General features: G+C 42.9%; 1 long non-coding RNA gene across 1 annotated transcript; it reads right to left on the reverse strand.

Annotated features, from left to right (window-relative positions):
- Positions 1–1,034: 1,034 nt before the first annotated feature.
- On the reverse strand, positions 1,035–17,960 carry LOC110355153 (uncharacterized). The gene is made up of 3 exons (XR_002407592.2): positions 17,613–17,960; positions 5,928–6,021; positions 1,035–1,235 (listed from the first exon to the last, which is right to left on the reverse strand). It is a non-coding gene; the product is annotated as an uncharacterized LOC110355153 (long non-coding RNA).
- Between the last annotated feature and the right edge of the window lie 687 nt (positions 17,961–18,647).

The following is an 18,647-nucleotide window of genomic DNA, read 5'->3' on the forward strand; positions in this document are numbered from 1 at the left end:
GGACTTTTTGGATATGTCAGTCAGAACTGGCAGAGATTTGTAAACACCTAGAGTAACCACAGTGCCCTGATTTAACATCGAGAAATGCACAGAGTAAAAACCAGATGTGTGCAATACAAGATGCACACTCCAAGCATCTCATATTGCACAAAGGCTTCAAAAGCATATTAGTTAGCAGACAAAAATGATTTGTAATTACTTTTTTATGGTGTCTGGGTAAGATAGTAGAGTGCTCAGTTTGACTGCTGAAATAACAGGGAGTAGAATACCAGGAAAATGCTGGAGGCAAGATGAATGGAGTTTTCAAAGCCAGAGTCCAAAAGATGCTGAACTCCAGTGATGCAAGTTTGGTTCTGTCTCACAGAACCTGAGATGGTTTCTGCCTGCCAGAAGATGATGAAAAATAATCTTTGTTATGGAATGGATGTTAAGTTCCTGTTTATGCAGATTTTCTCACCTGTAGTTGTCCTAATATCACCTTTGTAATCTAGTTTCTAAATCTTAGCTAAGAAACTTCTTCCCTAAACCCCTGACTTACCTGGCTGTGAGGTTTAGAAGTATATAGTGCTGTTTCCCCTGTCCCAGTTTGGCTGCATTGCTATTGATGTATCTGGCTTTATCTACATTGTTCTAAAATCCAAAGCAAGCATTTTAATTTGGTCTGTCAATGTGAATGTATGGGTACTTTTCTTACTGTAAGGCAGATTCCTTAAACTCTTCTAGTTCCTAGCCTGTTTCTAGGAAACAGCAGGTTTCCAGTTGGAAAACCACCACCACTAGAGCCCATTTGCAATCTTGTTTTCTTCACAATTTTCCCACCTTTGAAAAATCTTTTGGAGAGCTCTTTTAAAACCAGTTCTATTTTTGGAGACACTTTAGCTTCATCTTGACCTCAAAATATCTGACTGAGTCAATATCAGATTCGATATTCTTCAGGTTCCTTTTTATTTTTCCATACAGAAACTTGACACTTCTACTTTGTACCAGCTGTGATGAAGGAGATTTCTTAGGATTCCTGTAGGAACATGCTCCCTTGTTAATGTGTTAGGAGGGTGGTAACAGCTGCTGTGAACTGGCAGTGCCCCTGGAGGCTCCTGGAGTTCAGACAGCAAGGACAGAGAGAGACAAGAGAAGGTGAAGGTAGCAGCTGGAGGAATGTGCAGAATTAAAACAAATGGAAGATACCCTTCAGTCTTGCCAAATGTAAATGAATGCTCTGTATCACTGGCATCCAGCTGAAAAAGAAAAAATGAATGAGCTAATGAGATGCTGAAATTAATGTGGCATGCCAGGATGGCACTGAGCAGGGTTGGGAAGCAGGTGAAAGTTGAAGTGAGGTGACAGTTTCAGAAACAGCTCCCACCTTATCTTTTGAACACGCTTGCAAAGTGTTTGCTGAATTAGAGAGGCTTGAAGTCTGTATCCTGTCTTGCATGTGTGTGTTTGCTGCTGTTTGTGTTCTCAAATTTTAAATTATTCAGGCTGAATGGAGCAGCAGCTTGTTAAACAAGTAGCCTGTTAGAGAGCAAGACCTGTGCTTGAAAAGAGGCAGAGGGACAGGACTGGTGGAGCTGTGGTGGCTCCTTAAAACCGCTTTGGTCTGAACCTTGATAAAGAGACATGAGGTGGAAATGTGAAGGTCCAAGGCTGTCCACATCCTTGCCTCAGTCTTTCCCCATTCTTTCCCCTGCAGCAGTCAGTGCTCCACAGCAGGAACAACTGCTGCTGCAGTGCTGTCACTCCTGCCTATCCAAAAATGATTCCTGTTTCATTACCCTGAGAATGACTTGCATAGATGTTAAAATTTAACCCATGGCTCAGAAACTTGAGAAGTAGACAAGCCTAAATGTGTATTTTTCACTTTCTCTGCATTCATCAGTGTTAAAAGCTGAACATTCACTGCTTCAAAGCAGAAGTTTTGTTGATTGCTTGAGTCAGAAGTGGAGAAGAAGAACCTCTCTTGCCCTCATGCTTCCTTAACTGTCAATGACAGGCTGTAATTATGACAGCACGAACATCTGTGTCTGCTACTGCACTGTTAACCAGAGCTGCTAGGAGTCACTTTCTCCAATATTTAGTTATTTCCAGGCTGTGGCACGAGAAAGGGTTTGCTGTGCTTACAGGAGCTGGGCCATGCATAGGGTCTCTACCCTTCAGCAGGATCGGCTGACCTTGGTTGCATGTGGGTGCGGGATGTGGCTTTGGGGATGCTGTGGAAGCCCTGTGTATGGAAAACTGGCACTTACCATCTCAGTGAGAGTTGGTGGCAGAGGGCAGTAAGCTTCAGTTGCTGGTCTCCATCTGTGCAGTAATAGCTTCTCTTATTTCTAGCCTTTTCACACCAAATGTATGGTCTTGGGTCTGACCTTCTGCCCCCAGAAGTTTCCTGCAGTAGTTAACTTTCTCCAAAACCTTCATAGCATTAACAGTCTGTTTAAACAGTCATTACATCTTAGACTTTGGGGGGTAGATGACAGAGGCTGCTGTAAATGGTGTGACTTCAGTAAACAGCTGGAACAGAGTTGGACTCTGCAGAAATACCACTAGAGCTATCAAGTATACAGGTTGTCTGTTTTCAGCAACCTTCAGGATTTTTCTGCCCCAAGATAAATTTTTTATCTTGTAGTATGAATCAATTGTGTCTTTAAAAAAGCAAGCAAACCCACAAAGTCTGAGTCATTGATCTTTGACTTCAGTCATCCCTTGGTGAGGCCAATATGAGTGGCTGTCTAATGGGGCAAAACATCTCTTGCATCTAGCCGCTGCCCTGGTAGGGGTGGTAGGGGAAATTACTCAGCCAGGGCTCCATATGCTCCTGGCAGGAGCCTTTCTGTAAAGTGTTGAGATCATATGGAGAGTGACCATGCATACATAAGTTTCTGGTAATTCCTGCTTCACCCTTTAATTAGCTCTGTTTCCGGAAGTGTTTTCATCAGTTAGTTATGTACCAGTTAAAATTTACCTCTGCAAAACGAAACTTGTTTCCCTGTATATCAACCAAGAAATGCTAGGACTTCTGCATGCAAGTCAGTAATGCCATTGTGATGGTAGAGATGCTGGTTCCCATGGACAAACAAACCAAACACCATCCTGTGCTGACATTGTTGGTTTGTGTCTGACTGTGAAAAATGAGTCAAGTCAAGCTCCAGCAAGCTGTAATACCTATCATTACTGTTATCTGGAAATGGTGTTGAGGAGTGACTGTCAAATATCCTGTTACACTTGCAGTCCCAGTCCACTTCAGCCTTCTGAAAGCAAATTACTTTGTGTCCCACGTAAACAAACTCTCTATTTTGGGTTATGTCACTGCAGGCTGGTTTTCCAGTAAGTCACAGAAAAGTAGAGAAAAAGCTGCCCTGAAGTTTTACTCTTCAAGCTTGATCGGTAGTTCCAAAATCAGGGTCAGCTTCACTGCCTGTCACTTTTCAGCCAAGGTGATGAAATGCACTTGGACAGGGATTTCGAAAGCTTTCTTTGCAGCAGTAATTGTGGGAACTTGGATTGTGCGGCACACAAATGCCAAGCAACCTACAAGGAATTTTGAAATCATCTTTGATATGCATGGGCTCCTTCTACATGAAAGGTTGTAAAATCTGCCAAAGACATCAGCTCTTTTTTAGATTAAGCTTGCATTGCGAAGCTGCTGTGCCTTTCTTCAATGCAGTGGAGTTTTTGCAAGAACTTGGCAAGCAGGCAGGATGCTGTATGCTTTTGTCACCTCATGTAAGCTCTAACAAATGTCAGTGGGAGTCTCGTGCTTAGAGGCACAGATCGCTGAAGAGCATTATACAAAGTAAACTCATGGTCCACGATCCTTTCCTATCTAGGAAAAGCACTCACTGAGTAGAAACCTCTGGACTACATGCCTAACTTCATATTTCACCATAGTTTTCGGCAAGATTTTTGAACAGCCTTATTCTTCATTTCATTCAATATTGAGACCTTTGTCTCCTGCAGTTGTCTTCTAGTGTGGTATTTTGCAAATGGTTGGAAGATGTTTTGTATGTCTTGATGTTTTGCCAGACAGCAAACAGGGTTTTTATACAGTTTGCAGCAGGTTCCTGAGGGACATCACTAAGGAAGGAGCACAATTCAGCATCCCTGGCACTCTTTGTGTCCTTTCAAATTAATTTAGCACCAAAACGATATTGTTTCCTGAGGACCTAGGTAGGATGAGTCTAACCTGGCCACCTACCTGTGTACCTGGAGAATGGCCCCTCTGTAATGCAGGTAGATGGAGATGTTTTTCCACTTACCAAATGATTGTTTTATGTTCTGACTTGCTACTCAAATTATAGATTTATATTAAGTACACTACTTTTTAAGTATTAGCAGCAATATCTAATTGTATTGTAAGTTAATTATTTTACCCAATAACAAAATATTTTCCAGGAACTCTCAACTTTTAAATCAGCGCTAGCTTGCCCCTGGCTTTCCTGCTGCTTTCTTTCAAATTTGACAGCTATCAGTGGCTTTGTAGAGGCTTTTTCTCATGAATGTTTGTTGTCACGCTTCTGTGGTGATTGCTTCTCTGAGCTAATACAACTGAGAGTGTTCCCCGAAGGTCTTACCCAGACCGTTCATGCAGCTTAGACCCTGTGGCTATTTAAAATTTACATAAGCTATTGCTGTACTGCGGGACTATTTATTTCCTACTCAACTGTCTGTTTTGTGGTGGATTTTTTTTGTTCTCTTTTTATTTATTTTGGGGGTTATGAAATTTTCACTGGAAAAGTACAAGTGGAGAGCATAGCTAAATCTTAATTGTGCCCTTCACTGTCTTGATATATGGGCTTGGACAAGTCATCTAACCTGTCTGCATTTGAAGCTGTGTCAACAAATTTTAATTACAGTGCTTCCTATTAGGGTCTTTCAAAAATGTATCCTGGGAGATTTTGAGGATGCTTCCTATATTTTAGCAGCGATGCCAGTGGGATGTATGGTACCTTGTAGGAATAACTGCAACAAATCCCAGATGGGACATTAGAGGTGTGACCTTTGTAACGTTACCAAAATAGCAATAGGGAGCATTGCTGAGAGCTGCCTGTGAGAGAGGATCCAACGCATGTCAGCTCCTTGCTGCAAGCTGACAACTCAGCTCCATCCATGTCCCCCTTTCTGTGCTGCTTTCTTCAGTGTCCCACCTGATGGTAACTCTGCTGAGGTTTCTTTCCTCCAGCATAGAGAAGCTGCCATAAGGACATATTTAGCTTATTTTTTAAAACACTAGGAACCTTTCCTATATCTTCCAGTGATGCAGCTTACACCATGGAAATTGAAATGCAAACGTGGAGCTTTGTGCAAGCTTCTGAAGTGTGAGGGACATCTGTTGTTAGTGCCATGGGCAGGCTCAGGAATAGACAGTGCTGCTGACAGCAGACAGGAGAAGATCTGTCCGGACAGCGTTAATCACAGGCTTTGGCAGGCTGGGTATTTGAAGCCAAGCACAGATGGCTGCCCGTTCTGCAGCCGCTCCCTTCAAGAACAAACTTGCCATTATTTGTAGCGTGGTGGTATTCTGTGAATTTATCTCATTGTAGCACATTTTATGTCTTGTGCTTTCGCCAGGTAGGGATGCTGTAGTTCTCCTCTACAGTGACACTGAGCTGGCAGCTCAAATTTGATTCCCCACTGTGCTTCTCTCCTATGTTGGTGCAGGATGTGTGTCCTTGTGTCTGGTATCTCATAGTATTTACATGTCTTTTATTTGAAAGGGCCCCGCTTAAGAAGGGAAATAGATCTCTCTCAGATTGAGTAATACTACTTTATCTCATTTCATCCCAATCAAAATATCACTGTGAGGAAATATAATGCAGATTGTCAACGAAAATATTCTTTAACAGCTTTGCATCTGGAAATTATCCTAGAAATACCATTGTTCATTGATAATTGATTAACAGAATCTCTTTACACAGTCATTAACATACCTGACTGAGGTCTTGCTAATAATCAGCTCTGTTAATGCTTTCATCAGGGTAAAAAAGGAAGGAAGTCAAATCTCACAGCACATTTTCAGTGTCTCTGTGGAACAGAAATGTAACCGTGAAGGTCATCATCTCAGTTGCTTAATCCAGATGGTTCTATCACATCAGTAAGGCACCTAGAGCTCTGCTGGTGTTAAAACCCTCAGTGGACAATGAAGATCTCAACCAGCTCCTCCAGGACTCCCACATCATTGTCATCCCGGACAGTTCTAATTCACCAGCACTAGTTGGGATAACAATATCCTTTATTACTTCTGAGTTGGAAGTAGTTTGTTTTAGTCCAACAGCTGCTCTTTGAATATAGATACATAATTTATTGATCTCTCTGTGATAAGTGATTTATACTGGGTGCAGGTGCCCAGGAGCTGGTGGGGGCTGCAATGGGGGCTCTGTGGAGGTCCCAGCTGTCTCCAATGGACCCAGCAGGGGCACAGCTGAGCCCATCAGCCACAGGTGAGGCACATCTGGGAAAATGCTATTTAAGCAAGTGCGAACACACCAGAGAGCAGTAAGGAACAAAAAGCAGAGAGTTATTGGTCTGGAAAGCTGGTATTATTAACAGCACTGTCTGTGTAAGGAGCTAGCTATTAGTGGGATAGTTTTAGTGGAGGATTTCAAAGTGCTGGCTAAACTAGATGGCAGCTTGTTCAAATAAAATTACCCAAGAACTACAGGTGTTCGTAAGCTCAGTGCTTGGATGTTCACAAAGTACCTGATGTAAAGATCCTGTTCTGTTGAGGACGATCCTTTTTTTTGCTATCAAAATGCTGATCTACTGTAAAGGTAAATCTCTATGTGTGTGCATGTAAAATGTAATTAAGCAGAGAGTGTTTGATTGCTGATTAAAATCAGTGACTATGAATAACTCTAATGTTAAATACTGCCTGAGCCTGGCAGAGTTGGTGGTTGATGTTTTCTGTTAGTTCAGTGCTTAAACAAGAGCCTTAAGAGTGAGAATAATGTTGTGTTTGAATGGTGGCTAACTCACTATCCATAGCCCGGCACCGAGGATAGGGTGCTATTGCATATAATCCTTATGTCAAAGCTGAGTTGTGGCAGAATAACAGAAACTATTCCTCCTGCTTCCAGTCTGGGGAGGCATGCACTTTTCACCAAATTATGCTCTTCTGTGCTTGTTGCAGTGATTACTCCAACAGGATGGTTAAGGAATCTCAAGGATTCCCTCAGCATTGTGGTGGTTCAAATAGGTGGCATCTACTGGAAAACTAAGGTTATTTTGTAGCATGATATTTTTTTCATTCAAAAGCATCACTTTTGCATCTAATTGTACTGTGCTAGCAGAACAAATTTTCAGTGAGCAGCTGATAAACTTCATAATTAATGATCTTTGGCTACCACAATGCTGATTCTGTTCAAAATAAGCTTGTGTTCCCCCCTTGCTTTTCTAAATACTAATGGATCTGCCATTAGTGGAATCGAATGTTATTTAGATGTATATAGCCTAGGGGAAAAGCACATTCTTCAGCTGTTCAGTACCTATACCAGTCTGTTTTCAGGGATATGTTGATTTTGGCCTTCTGGGCATAAAGTAGTAAGAAGAAAAACTTTCTCTTCTGTTTAAAATGCTGTCTGTAGAGCAAGACAAATTTATGTCAGGTGAATACCTAAGGCATGAAATAGACAGAGATGCCTATGTGAGCTGGCTGTCTTCTTCAATATCAGCATCTCCTTCCCATTGCTTTCCTCTCTCTTGGGGGAAATATCTACAGACCTTGCTGTAGCTTGCCTGGAGGCATCTCCTTCCCAGTCAGACAGAAGTGCAAGTGGTGGGCTGGGAGGGTTAGAAAGGCTTTGAACTCCCCATGGAAAAGGGTGAGTGTAGTTCTGAGGAACCTTCACCATAAGAGCCTTGGGGGAGATACCCACAGAAATAGCGGGCTCTTGACCTGAAGAGGGAAAGCCAAGCGGCGCAACAAACAGCACAGAGAAGGAAACACTTTTTTTTAATGTGGAATCAGCAGCAGAGGACATCACTCATCCTCCTTCAGCTGGTGTCTTGCAATGAGTGCCTTGGTAACTGAAGCTGACAACTCAAGGACAGAATCTTCCCTGGTTTTATGGGCTTTCTTTGGCATTTCTAGCTCAGGAACTTCTCCTGTTTGAGGCTGACTGAATAATCAGACCATAATACAGAAAAACTGTCAAGTTTCAGACAGTGGTAGCAATGAGCCCTATTTTGTTTTGTCAGTGACAACAGTCAAAGAAGTGGCTGGAGGTGGTGGTTGTGTTGCTTTTAAGCAGTAGTAGCTAGTCCTGCGAAGTACCTGGGAGACGATTTGTATTTGTATTCATGTACATTCCCTGTTGCCATGATGCTGTGTAGCCGCCACCTTACTTTGTCCACACCAACAACCGTGAAAAAACTTTTGGACAGGGAAAGAGGGATTTTAAATTGAATCTGTGAACGCTCTGCTGTTCAAGTCTCTTTACAGGCAGACTGACATTCTGGAATGGCATTCTCTCAGCTAGCAGACACTTGCCAGAAACTTGGGTAAACTCCTTGTACTGTCTTTTCTGAGGAGATACCCATTCAGCATCTTGCAAAAGGCAAACTCGGACACTGGTGTGAAGCTCATGAGTCCATGGAGAGCTCTGTGTTACTGATTCACCATGTCAATTGTGGCTTTCCCTTGTCTGGCTCATACTTTGTAGAGCAAATAAAAAAATGTCTGGACTTTGAAATGACAACAAGGAAGGCTTGGGGTGTATGTTGGCAGAGCAGACATGACCATATGAGGTTGCACAGACATCGGCCAGTTCTGTGCAGACTTGGAGGGTGACACTACCACTAACTTGAGCCATTAAGGTAATTGACGTGAAATTATTTTTTATAGGGCTTTCTTCCTCCTGTCTTCACTCAAAGATTAAGGATGAACTCTGTCTACAGGTGCTTGCTTTTCACGAACCAAGAGGTATCTACTAGTTGAAGTCACCTGCCCTATTTTTTACAGTACAGAAGGAGTATTGTTCTGACCAGTGGGAGAACGGGAGGCTGTGTTCATGGGACAGTGGGAGAATAAAACAAAAGATGCTTTCTGAGTCTAGAGTCTGTTGGGGTGCTTAGTTGGGTTTGGTTTTCTTTTGCTAGTACTAGTGCAAGTGGCACAGCTCACTGAAATGACAGGGCTAGCAAGGAAAACCTTGAGCCTTATCAAACTTAAGGCTGCCAGAAGAACTGATGTGACAAGTGAGTTCCCCTTGCAGACAGTGCCTTGGTAGAGGGTTGTTTCTTTGCAGGCAGGTTCAGTGATCTGAGTGCATTTGGAGGATGAGCGGTGGAGCTGATTATTTGCTGCTGGGAACTCTCTTAAGTTCAAAACTGGGAACTCTCTCAAGACAAAAGGGCTGTCCAGGCTTTGGCTCTCTGGATTGTTCAGGTTGGCATCAGTGGATAAATTGTTTGCAGAAATCTGCAGAACATTATAAGTTAGCCCTGGATGCTCAGGTGACCATGAGAATATCCATGAAACCACCACAGCTGAGGAAACATGAGCTGGGAATGTTTAATTCATAAAAATGAAGGAGACCTCTACAGCCAGCTCAAGAATCGCAGTGTGATTAGGTGCTCACATCTGTCAAACCAGAGCAGGATTTTTAATCTTCAAACCAACCTTCAGATTAGCTCTGCCCTGGCAGAGATGCTGTAATTTATTATTTTTCATCTAGTTGAGTGAGATGGTTGCCTTAAGTGTGACAAGAACATATCACCCAGGGACCTATCAGGGAGGGCAAGAGCATTTTCCCTGCTTTCAGATCTTGGAGACTGTGTCTAGTAGGAAATTAATGTGTGTCTAAGGTGGCTCAATTTTTTCTACTAAAAACTACTTAACTTCTTCCTTACTATATCTGCTGCAAATGTTTACCTTAGGCCTGCTGTTGATCCTGTTGGTAAGAGAAGCTGCCTATGCAATGTTGTGGAACTGTGTTAGGAGACAAATTCAGGTGCTGGGTCATGTCCTGTGTGGGTGCGCATGCCAGCCTATGTCATAAGATATATGTGGTCACTTAAATGCTGTAACTTCCATTTATCAGTGGGCTGAGATGGGGTCAGGACAGAGACCAATCTCATGGGTTGTGGGGGGTCCTGGGGGCTTCTGAGGTGCCATAGGAAAGGGGCGACAGACCAGAAGCTGCCCATTGAAAACAGGAAATCCAGCTCTGGATGGGAACAGAAGTAGAGAAGTAACACTGATTCACGATTCAATTAGTTTTTTAGCTGGGTGGGGGGGGTGTCTGTTTTTTCAGACTTTCCCATCCTTTTTGGGAAGAGAAAACCCATGGGTCTGAAGCTCTCAAGAAGCATTATTCCTATTCAGCTGCTTTATTATTTTATATATATATATATATTTCAAACCCCTATTCACCTGCTTTTTTAGCTTTAAACATTCTTTTAGGTGGAGTGTGCAGTGTGGGCATGAGCGCCTGGTGCCTCCCACAGATTTTCACATGTTGGCAAAGGGTTTAATATTTCTTTAGTATCCCAGTCCCTTTATAGTCTAATACAGTTTGCAGAGCATGAAAGAAAACCTAGCTCCATAGCAGGATTCAAAGGGAAAATAATTAATCCTGGTATGTTTCAAATAATTAAAATACGTGGTTATTTAGCAATCTATCAAGGGGTATGAGAGAATAATATGACACTGTCCCATTTGTTTTAAAGCTCGAGTTTGAGCTCTCTAGTAGAAAATGATAACCTATGAATTAATCACAAGAAAGTTAACTGTATCTAGGTCAAATCCACACGTGAACATCCACAAAACTTTTGCTTCATTCAGCTTTTTCATGATTATCTTTAATTTCTGGTGCCTTGAGGGAGGAAAAACCCTTTGATTTTTTTTTTTTTTTTTTTTTTTTTTAAAAGGAGAGCTTTTCCAGTTTCCCTTTAACTTCTCCTCCCTGCCTCATTTTTAAAGTAGCAAGCTTTTTCCTTTAAAAGGGGGGAAAAAAAAGAGGTTTGTTTTATGTGTGTGTTTTTCACTGAAGGTTGCTCAAATTCAACCAGTCCTATTGTGGCTGTAAAGGAGCCGTAAAATTTCATTACTGCCTTTCCACAGAAACCAATTCAAGTGTCCAAGGCTTAGTCTTGTCGTTTAAAGATCTCTCTGTAGAACTGCTGTGTGCCTCTTTTGTATCCCTGTGCGGCTGCCAGGTCCAGTTCACATTTACTGAGTATTTCTTCTGGGACTGAAACCAATTAAAACTCTGACAAATTAGAGTTTCTGCTTTTGGGTTAGCTCTAAATCTTGCCTTGATGTTTGTGAGCATCCTACTTTGCTGGTTACCATGAGCTTGGATGGACTCTTATATTGATTTTTACAGAGGCTGAAGAAGAGGGAGCTCTGTTGCCATCTCATATTCTGTTTCTAGCTGAAGATCTGAAATCTAAAGGGTGGTTGTGGTTTTGGTTTCTTTTATGTGTTTTTTTGTGTGCTGTGGGTTTTTTTTTTTTTGGCTGTGTTCTTGCCTTTTTTTGTCTTCCTATGGTAGATACTGCTAAAGCATCATCTTTTGCCGATGCTTCCCTGGTGAGGACCAGCCTCAGGGCTCTGTTCCAGAAACTGAAATACTGGGCTACAATTAGTCTTACATTTTCTCCAGAGAGATTTTTTGTTTTAGACTGGATTCCTATGTCAGCAAATGAAACTGTTCTTTGCATGAAAAAATGTAGTTTGTTTTGTTGAGTATTTGCACTTGTTTCCTCTCTGAACTCCTTTCCTCTTTCTCTGACAGCAGCTGGTTTCTAGTCAGCCCTTGGTGACTGGGGGTCTGTAAATGCATTTTAGTTCCTGCCTTCCCTTCACCAGCTACAATGCAGGCACAGCAATTCTCCAAGCCTGTCTGCACCAGGGAGCAGAGTACTGAGGTACAAATGAAAAGAGCAGGATTGAAGGCACAGAACAGGTACAAAGAAATCATATTGCACTCATATACTAGTGATTGCTCTTGTTAATAGCCCTTTGAAGAGCTTTAAAGTGACCATAAAAACAAGAAACAAAGCATCCAGTTTTAGGTCCTCTTCTTCCTTTTTATGTTAAAGCTCTTAACATCAGATTCCTTTGGAAAATGTAACATCTCTTTAAGTTTGAGGCACTGGGAATACAATAGTTTCCATAAATCTTTTACCTTTAGAGGATATGCAGACAGAAAACTGGAGTTTGAGAGAGTGTGAGAATATTTTAAGGCATTCTCTTGGCAAATGATGTCTGGGGTGTGCCAAGGCAGGGCAGTGAATTCTCAGACTCATGAAGCTGGGGCAAGACTCAGCACACACCACTTCTTTGTTATATCCACTACTGTGAGAAGAAAACCAGAGTGCCTTGGTTTTGGCAGCACTACAGCAGAGCGAGTTGCAATGCAGCTTACATATTGCTAACCCCAAAATTGTGGAAGGGCACACAGTCCGAGGCTGAAGCCTGTTTATGGCAGCTTTTTTTCCTGAACCATATACAAAGCCTAATGCTGCATCATGAACTTCTGCAATGTGCCAATCAAATGTGTTTGTAGTTGTACAGCTGGGCTGGCTCTCAGAGCATCCATCTTATTTCCAAGGGTATTCCAGATTGGACAGGCAATGTATGAGAGTTCATGGCAGGGTTGCCTTGGTTCTGTCAAACCCCAGCTACTTCTGCAGCTGTTTTTAGTTTGGTCCCAGCCTGCATCTTTCAAACTCCTTCTTCCAGCTGGGCAGGAGGAGAAACTGAAGAACAACCCCACTATCCTCTGAAAAGCTTTCATCAATGTTGCAGGAGTCACCAGCAGCGGATTGACTGATCCTCCTCCTACCCTCTTGTCCTGAGATTTGCCTTTTGACTTGAATGTGCAGCTGAGCTTGAAAAGATGACATTGATTTTTTTTTTTTTTTTTATTTTATTTTACTTCATAGAGCTGCTACAGCCTTGCAGAAAAGAAATACTTCTGCTCCGTTGGCCTCCACTGGCCACATATTCATCTCCTGCACACTGCTGCAGTGAGCTGAAAAGCACAGTATAGACTGTTCTGTGCCTTGAATCCTGCTCTTTGCTAGGAATAATTAAGCTCCTGCTTTCCTTCTGTCTCTTGTGGGTCACTCTTTTGCCTCCATCTTGGGAAAAAAAAAAATGGAAAAAATTCCAAAACAAACCTTGGGCAGGCGAGTGGGATATACTCATGTATACTCTAATGATATGACTAATACTCTAATGATACAACTGTTGCCATACAACTGGTCCAGTAAAACACGTGTTTAAAATACCTCTTTACTCTTTCCAGAGATTGCAATTTGAGTCAGCCTATAAATTCATCCTGCCCATTCTGCCTTGTCTTAAACTTGATCTCTGCACCAGGGATTGCTTCAGCTGCTGACCAGTGCACTGAGACCTGATCCCCCCACCCGCTTCGAAACGTCCTCCTGTCATGTCCCTGAGTGATTAATTGTCTCCTCTGTGATGTTTTCCTCAAGAGCAGCAATGTGGCAGGGCAGTTGCGACCACTTCATTTATCTACTGAAGTCTTGATTAAACTTGAGAGGACTCCGGTGAAATTGCTGCTTGTTCCCTCATGTAATTACACAGCGAAGTGCTCATTGGGAGCCTGGACGCAGCCCTTGCCCTTTGCTGAGGCTGTGGGCAAGTGCTGCTCTTCTGACAGCCATAGTCTGAATAAACACTTCTTCTTCACCACCAGCTTTCCATTCTGATTTTCTTTCCCTGGTGACTTGCGCACTCTCAGCACCACCAAGAAAACAGATTTATTTTTGAATGTGTAGCTAAGCTGGCAGCAATGTAACACCTTTTCAGCTCTCGCTTGGTGTAACTGTAGGAATAAATAACTGCTTTCTCTTTCTAGTCCCAGGAATATTTCAGCTTCCCGTGACTTTCCAGTAGAATCTGAAGTATTTGTAGCCATGTGTTGTTTACATCTGACCCGAGGAGATTTTTATTGCTCTGGAGTAATAACTTGCCGAGAACAACTGGAACCCCCAGTGTATAAGTGCCATTTGATCTCTTATCTTGGGCACAAGGGCAAGGCTGGGAGGTTTGCTTCTGCAGAGAAACCAAGGACTAAGGAAACCTCAATGGGCACAAGGAGGCCAGTGGCTTCAAAAAGCTGCAGCCAGACCTTTCAGTTTCCACAGCCCCAATCCTTGCCCTGAAGGTACCTAATCTTGAAACAGCTGTTTACTGGTTTAGATATGCCCGTTTTCTCTGCCCATGGTGGGTACATGGCAACCTGCGCTTGAATTCGTTCTGCCCCTGCTTAAAATGTCCTTAAAAAGCCATGCTCCCACTTCGCCCCGCGCAGCCCACCGAACGAGGAATTAATGGTGAAAGGCTGGAATGCCAGCGCTTCCCTCTGCCAGGCCCATTCTGTGCCGACCACCTCTGCTTGCTGAAAAAGGAGCCAACCTGCCCTTTTGACTGTGTTTGCTAGAAGGTTTGTGAGATATTCTTTTTTTCTTTCTCTGGCCTCCCACATGGAAAACAATCCTTCCAATGTGCAGATGGCAGCTCCCTTTGCGGAGGGGCAGGCGTTTGCAGAAGTCTGTATTTTTACTTTATTCATAGAACATGTGTACATGTCACTTGCAGGGTGTTACTCTCAGTATTATATTAAAAATAGCTACTGTGTTAAGATTCTAATTCTCACCTTTTTGCTTGCACTACTGATTTCAGAATAATTTGTGATTTACAGTGTAAAACTTCTCTGTAGTTAGAGAGCTAGTGTAGCTTTCTATGAAATGTCTTTCTTCTAAAGCCAGGTTCTGTGTTTTCAGGAGCAGATTGTTGAAAACATGGAAAGACTTGGCTTATTCAAAAACTGTCAGAGCAGACACTGGACACCTATATCCAGGGTTGAATGCTGGTACCTAAGAGTACAGAGTTAGACTGAAGCAAATGGCGTGCTGTTGCTGCTCAATTGGACACTCAGGTCACGAGAGGTAGAAGTGGCAAAATCCCCCAGTAGACTGTCAAACTGCTGAAAGTTGGCATTAGAGGAAAAAAAGTGTATACTTTTGATGTTCTAGCCTTTCTCCCAGTATTTTTTGTTACATGAGTGGTTTTCTGCACAGAATTCTGCAGCATTTGGATGTGCTGTGTTTCTGGGCTGCTGCTCTGTGGGGAGAAAAGATGAGGTGGGAGGAAGAACTGAGAGAAAAATTAGTTGCTTTTTTAGGAGCTTTTTTTTGAAGCAACATAACTCCCCTTTCTCCTGCACATTGCCCCACTTGATCTCCTGAATATTAGAAGCCTCCTGCCCCAGCTTTTCTTTCAGCAGAAAATTGCCTTATTCCCTTGAAGAAAAAATTAACCTCCAAAAAGCAAATGCCTCAGACTGAACTCATCATGTGCGAGATGCTGCTCCTGTGCTGGACCAGCAGCATGGTGCTAGCCCTTAGTCCAGCAGACTACAGACCCGTTCGCACATCCTTGAGTGTGAGTGGCAACCGTGTGGGCAAGGAGCAAGCAAGCAGCCAGTACTTGGTCCACGGCTGTCCTTATCCCATAGCTTGGCATCTGCAGCAAGAACCCCTGGTAACAGCATCTTGTGTGTCCTGGCACACTGGTTGGCTTGGGTAGTGACTTCTGGATCCAAGAGCTAACCAGATTCTCTGGAGCTGTGGCTATCATATCAATGCATGTGTTAATTCTAGCATCATCTTTACCATGAAGTTATTAATGGAAATCATCACCCTCATTTAGTAGCTACTGTCACTTAGAAGATTAACCTTTATCAAGCAACTTTGCTATGCCAGCTGCATGGCAAAGTAATTACTTCTAATAGAATCTGCCCTTGATTTAAAGCCACAGGGGAAGCAATTAAATTTAACAAAAGGCAAAAGCCGTGACTTATAAATGAAGATGGATGGCTTTTGTTATCTGTTTCATAAATTTTATTGTGTACAAGTATTAGAAAATATTCTGTCATCTCATGTTTTAGGGGTTTTGAAATGTGACATTAGACTCTAAGGATGAATCGAATGTCATCAGTACTAGCTCTGGGACTTGGCTTGGAAATAGAGCTTAGTATCATTTATACTCAAGTCACAAATGATTTGCAGGGGGCTTTGAACTTGGGCTGCCACTTGCTTATTAAAGCTTGATGGTTGTGTTCAGCATGAAGAGTATACTTACATTTTCTCAGATCACCTGATCTCTTCCCTACATCTAGCTAATCACGTACCATTTTTTTTTTTTTTTTTTTTTTTACAGGAAGATGCACCTTATACTGCTCCGTGTCTCTATAGACTTTTGCAATTGAAATTGTACCCTTGAAAAAGAGTTGGTTAGTGTGTATTTGTATGATGTCCCTGAGTGTGTTACTTTGCAGTTAATGAGCAACAGTTGCTGGATGCACTCCTGTTCTGAAATTATGATGGTGTCTGAGCTCTTTGGGAGAAAGATCTGTCCCAGTTGCTCCTTTAAACAACTACTGTGTTTGCTTGCAAAGTCTGGTATGTGTATGGATTGTCTTTGTGGATGTTGAGAGATGGGCAAGAGAAAACTGATGCCTAGCCAGCAGCACCTTTCTGCCAGAAAGAATTCTTACCCTCAGCCTAACAGAAATGGTGTCCCTTGGATATCTTCCTTGCTGACAGCTGTTTCCAGAGGACTGTGTTTAAAAAAAAAAGGCTTCTCAGCAGCTCCTTTGAGCAATTGTGTGCCAGGATCCTTCAAGAGACCCATGGAGACACAGGGTTGCTTATAAAAAATGGGGAGACAACTGCTAAGCTGTAGTGCTGAGTGCCCTATCTGCTGTGGATGACGCAGCTGAACCAGGGTCTCTTTGCTTCAACAGTGCATTTCCAGGTGACAGACAGAGTCTCGCTTCTGGTTTGAGTACAAACCACGCAGCCAGCCTTCCAATATTAGCCCAGGATATATTCTCCTTTTGTTTTGTTTCTTGCACCCATCTTGGGGAGCAGCTGAGTCCCTTGGTTGCTTTCTGTCCCCAATCAGTGCTCTCATTGCTCTGCTCTTTACTGCAGAGTCTCCAGCCTGCGGTGCCTTGGCGATGAATGCTCACTTACCAGGAATGCTGACTCTCCAGAGTGTTACTGGAAATGCTTTGGCTAGATGAACGGTGTGATGTGCTTAGTAAATGGAGACAGAAAAACAGTGCACTGCAGCCCAGCCTTCTTCATAGCTGTTATCTGAAGAGAAATCCTCTTTGTTCTGCTTACTTTGTCAGAGCAGTTTCTCTTCACTTTGCAATACGTTGTAGAAGGGCTGCTTGGGCTCAGAGCCCTGACTTGGCTTTCTCCTTTCAGTTCAGCTAATATCTGCTTTGCAATCAAATATTTTTGCCTGAGACTTTGAAGTTTCTATTTCTTTTGAAAAGTGAAAGAAGTCAGTGGTTTCTGACAGGTGTAGATTAGCTTGAAGTGTTCCTGCTCTGCCATAAATCTCTCTGCTGATATGAGTCTCATACTTCTCGGGGCTTGTTAAAGTTTAGTTGCAAGGCAACAATAAACCATAGCAGATGCTCTCTGTTACCCCCTCACTCACCCTTCCCTCAGATAGGAAAAAGTGATAAGGAGGAAGGAAGAGAGACTTCAAGTTGGAAAGGTTTTAAAAGGCTTTACTAATGCTACTAGTGAATAGAGAAAATGATATAAAATATACAAACCCAATCTTGAATGTCCCAGGGTAGAGCAGTGTTTAATGCCTCCCGTGTGGAGTAGGCGTGCTTCCAGCAGTGACAGTGACTGTGACAGAGCTGGGAGCTGGCGTGACTCCAGCAGCTGCAAGGCAGGCACCCAAAAGTCCTGTGTGGGACTTCACAGTAAACCAGAAACTGGATTCAGGGATGCAGAGTCTCAGGCCTTGGATCACAGCCATGGGTGGCAGAATCCTCTTTAGATGCCGGCCACGGTCAAAGAGAGCGAGACCCTCGTGTATGACGCGTATGGGATGGAATACTCAGTTGGTCAGTTTTAGTCACCTGTTCTGTCCACCTCTCCTTGGAAATACACCCCTCTTGCCATGGAACGTGTGAAATCTTATCAGTCTTTTTGGTTGTTATAGCATTAAATCTAAACATGAGCTTCTTCTGCATTCCATTGGTCATCTTATCAGTCCTGGAGTGAACAGCATCTCAAAAAACATGTAGCTAAATTCAGAAAAGTCCAGTTACTTAGAAAAAGTTAGCCAACAGGAAAATTCACTAAAAGAGAGCTGGTCTTGTTTTTAACAAAACCAGGACAGGGCTTCTTGAGGTCACTCCCTCAGTGCTTTCACCCTTTGTGAAGCTCTAGGGTGATTTCTACATCCCAAATGCTGCCCTTAAATGGCTTGTGCGTGGATGAACCCACGCAGCATTGCAGCCTCTGCATTAACAAATTGCCTTCTGCCACCCTGCCTGCTGGGGAAAGCACGGACACCCTTGCATGAACTACAGAGCAGAAAAAGCCTTTGAAAGTCACTCATGTCTCTTTGAATTTCCACTTTTGCAGTGGTCTTGTAAGTCACTGCCGGGGTACAAGTAGCCCCTGCTGTCCTGGGAAGCCTGGTGTGTGAAGGCTGAGTTTGCACAGGGCAGGGGATGGGTTGAGGATTATTCTTGCAGGGTACAATGCAGGTTAGTGGCCTGTCCAAGCTCCTCTGCAGTGCCTGTGCTTTGGAAAGACCTTGGTTTCCTCTGGGAGCTGATTTTTAGTTAGTG

Source organism: Columba livia, chromosome 7 (genome assembly GCF_036013475.1).
Source record: "Columba livia isolate bColLiv1 breed racing homer chromosome 7, bColLiv1.pat.W.v2, whole genome shotgun sequence".
In the NCBI taxonomy this organism is placed as follows: Eukaryota; Metazoa; Chordata; class Aves; order Columbiformes; family Columbidae; genus Columba; species Columba livia.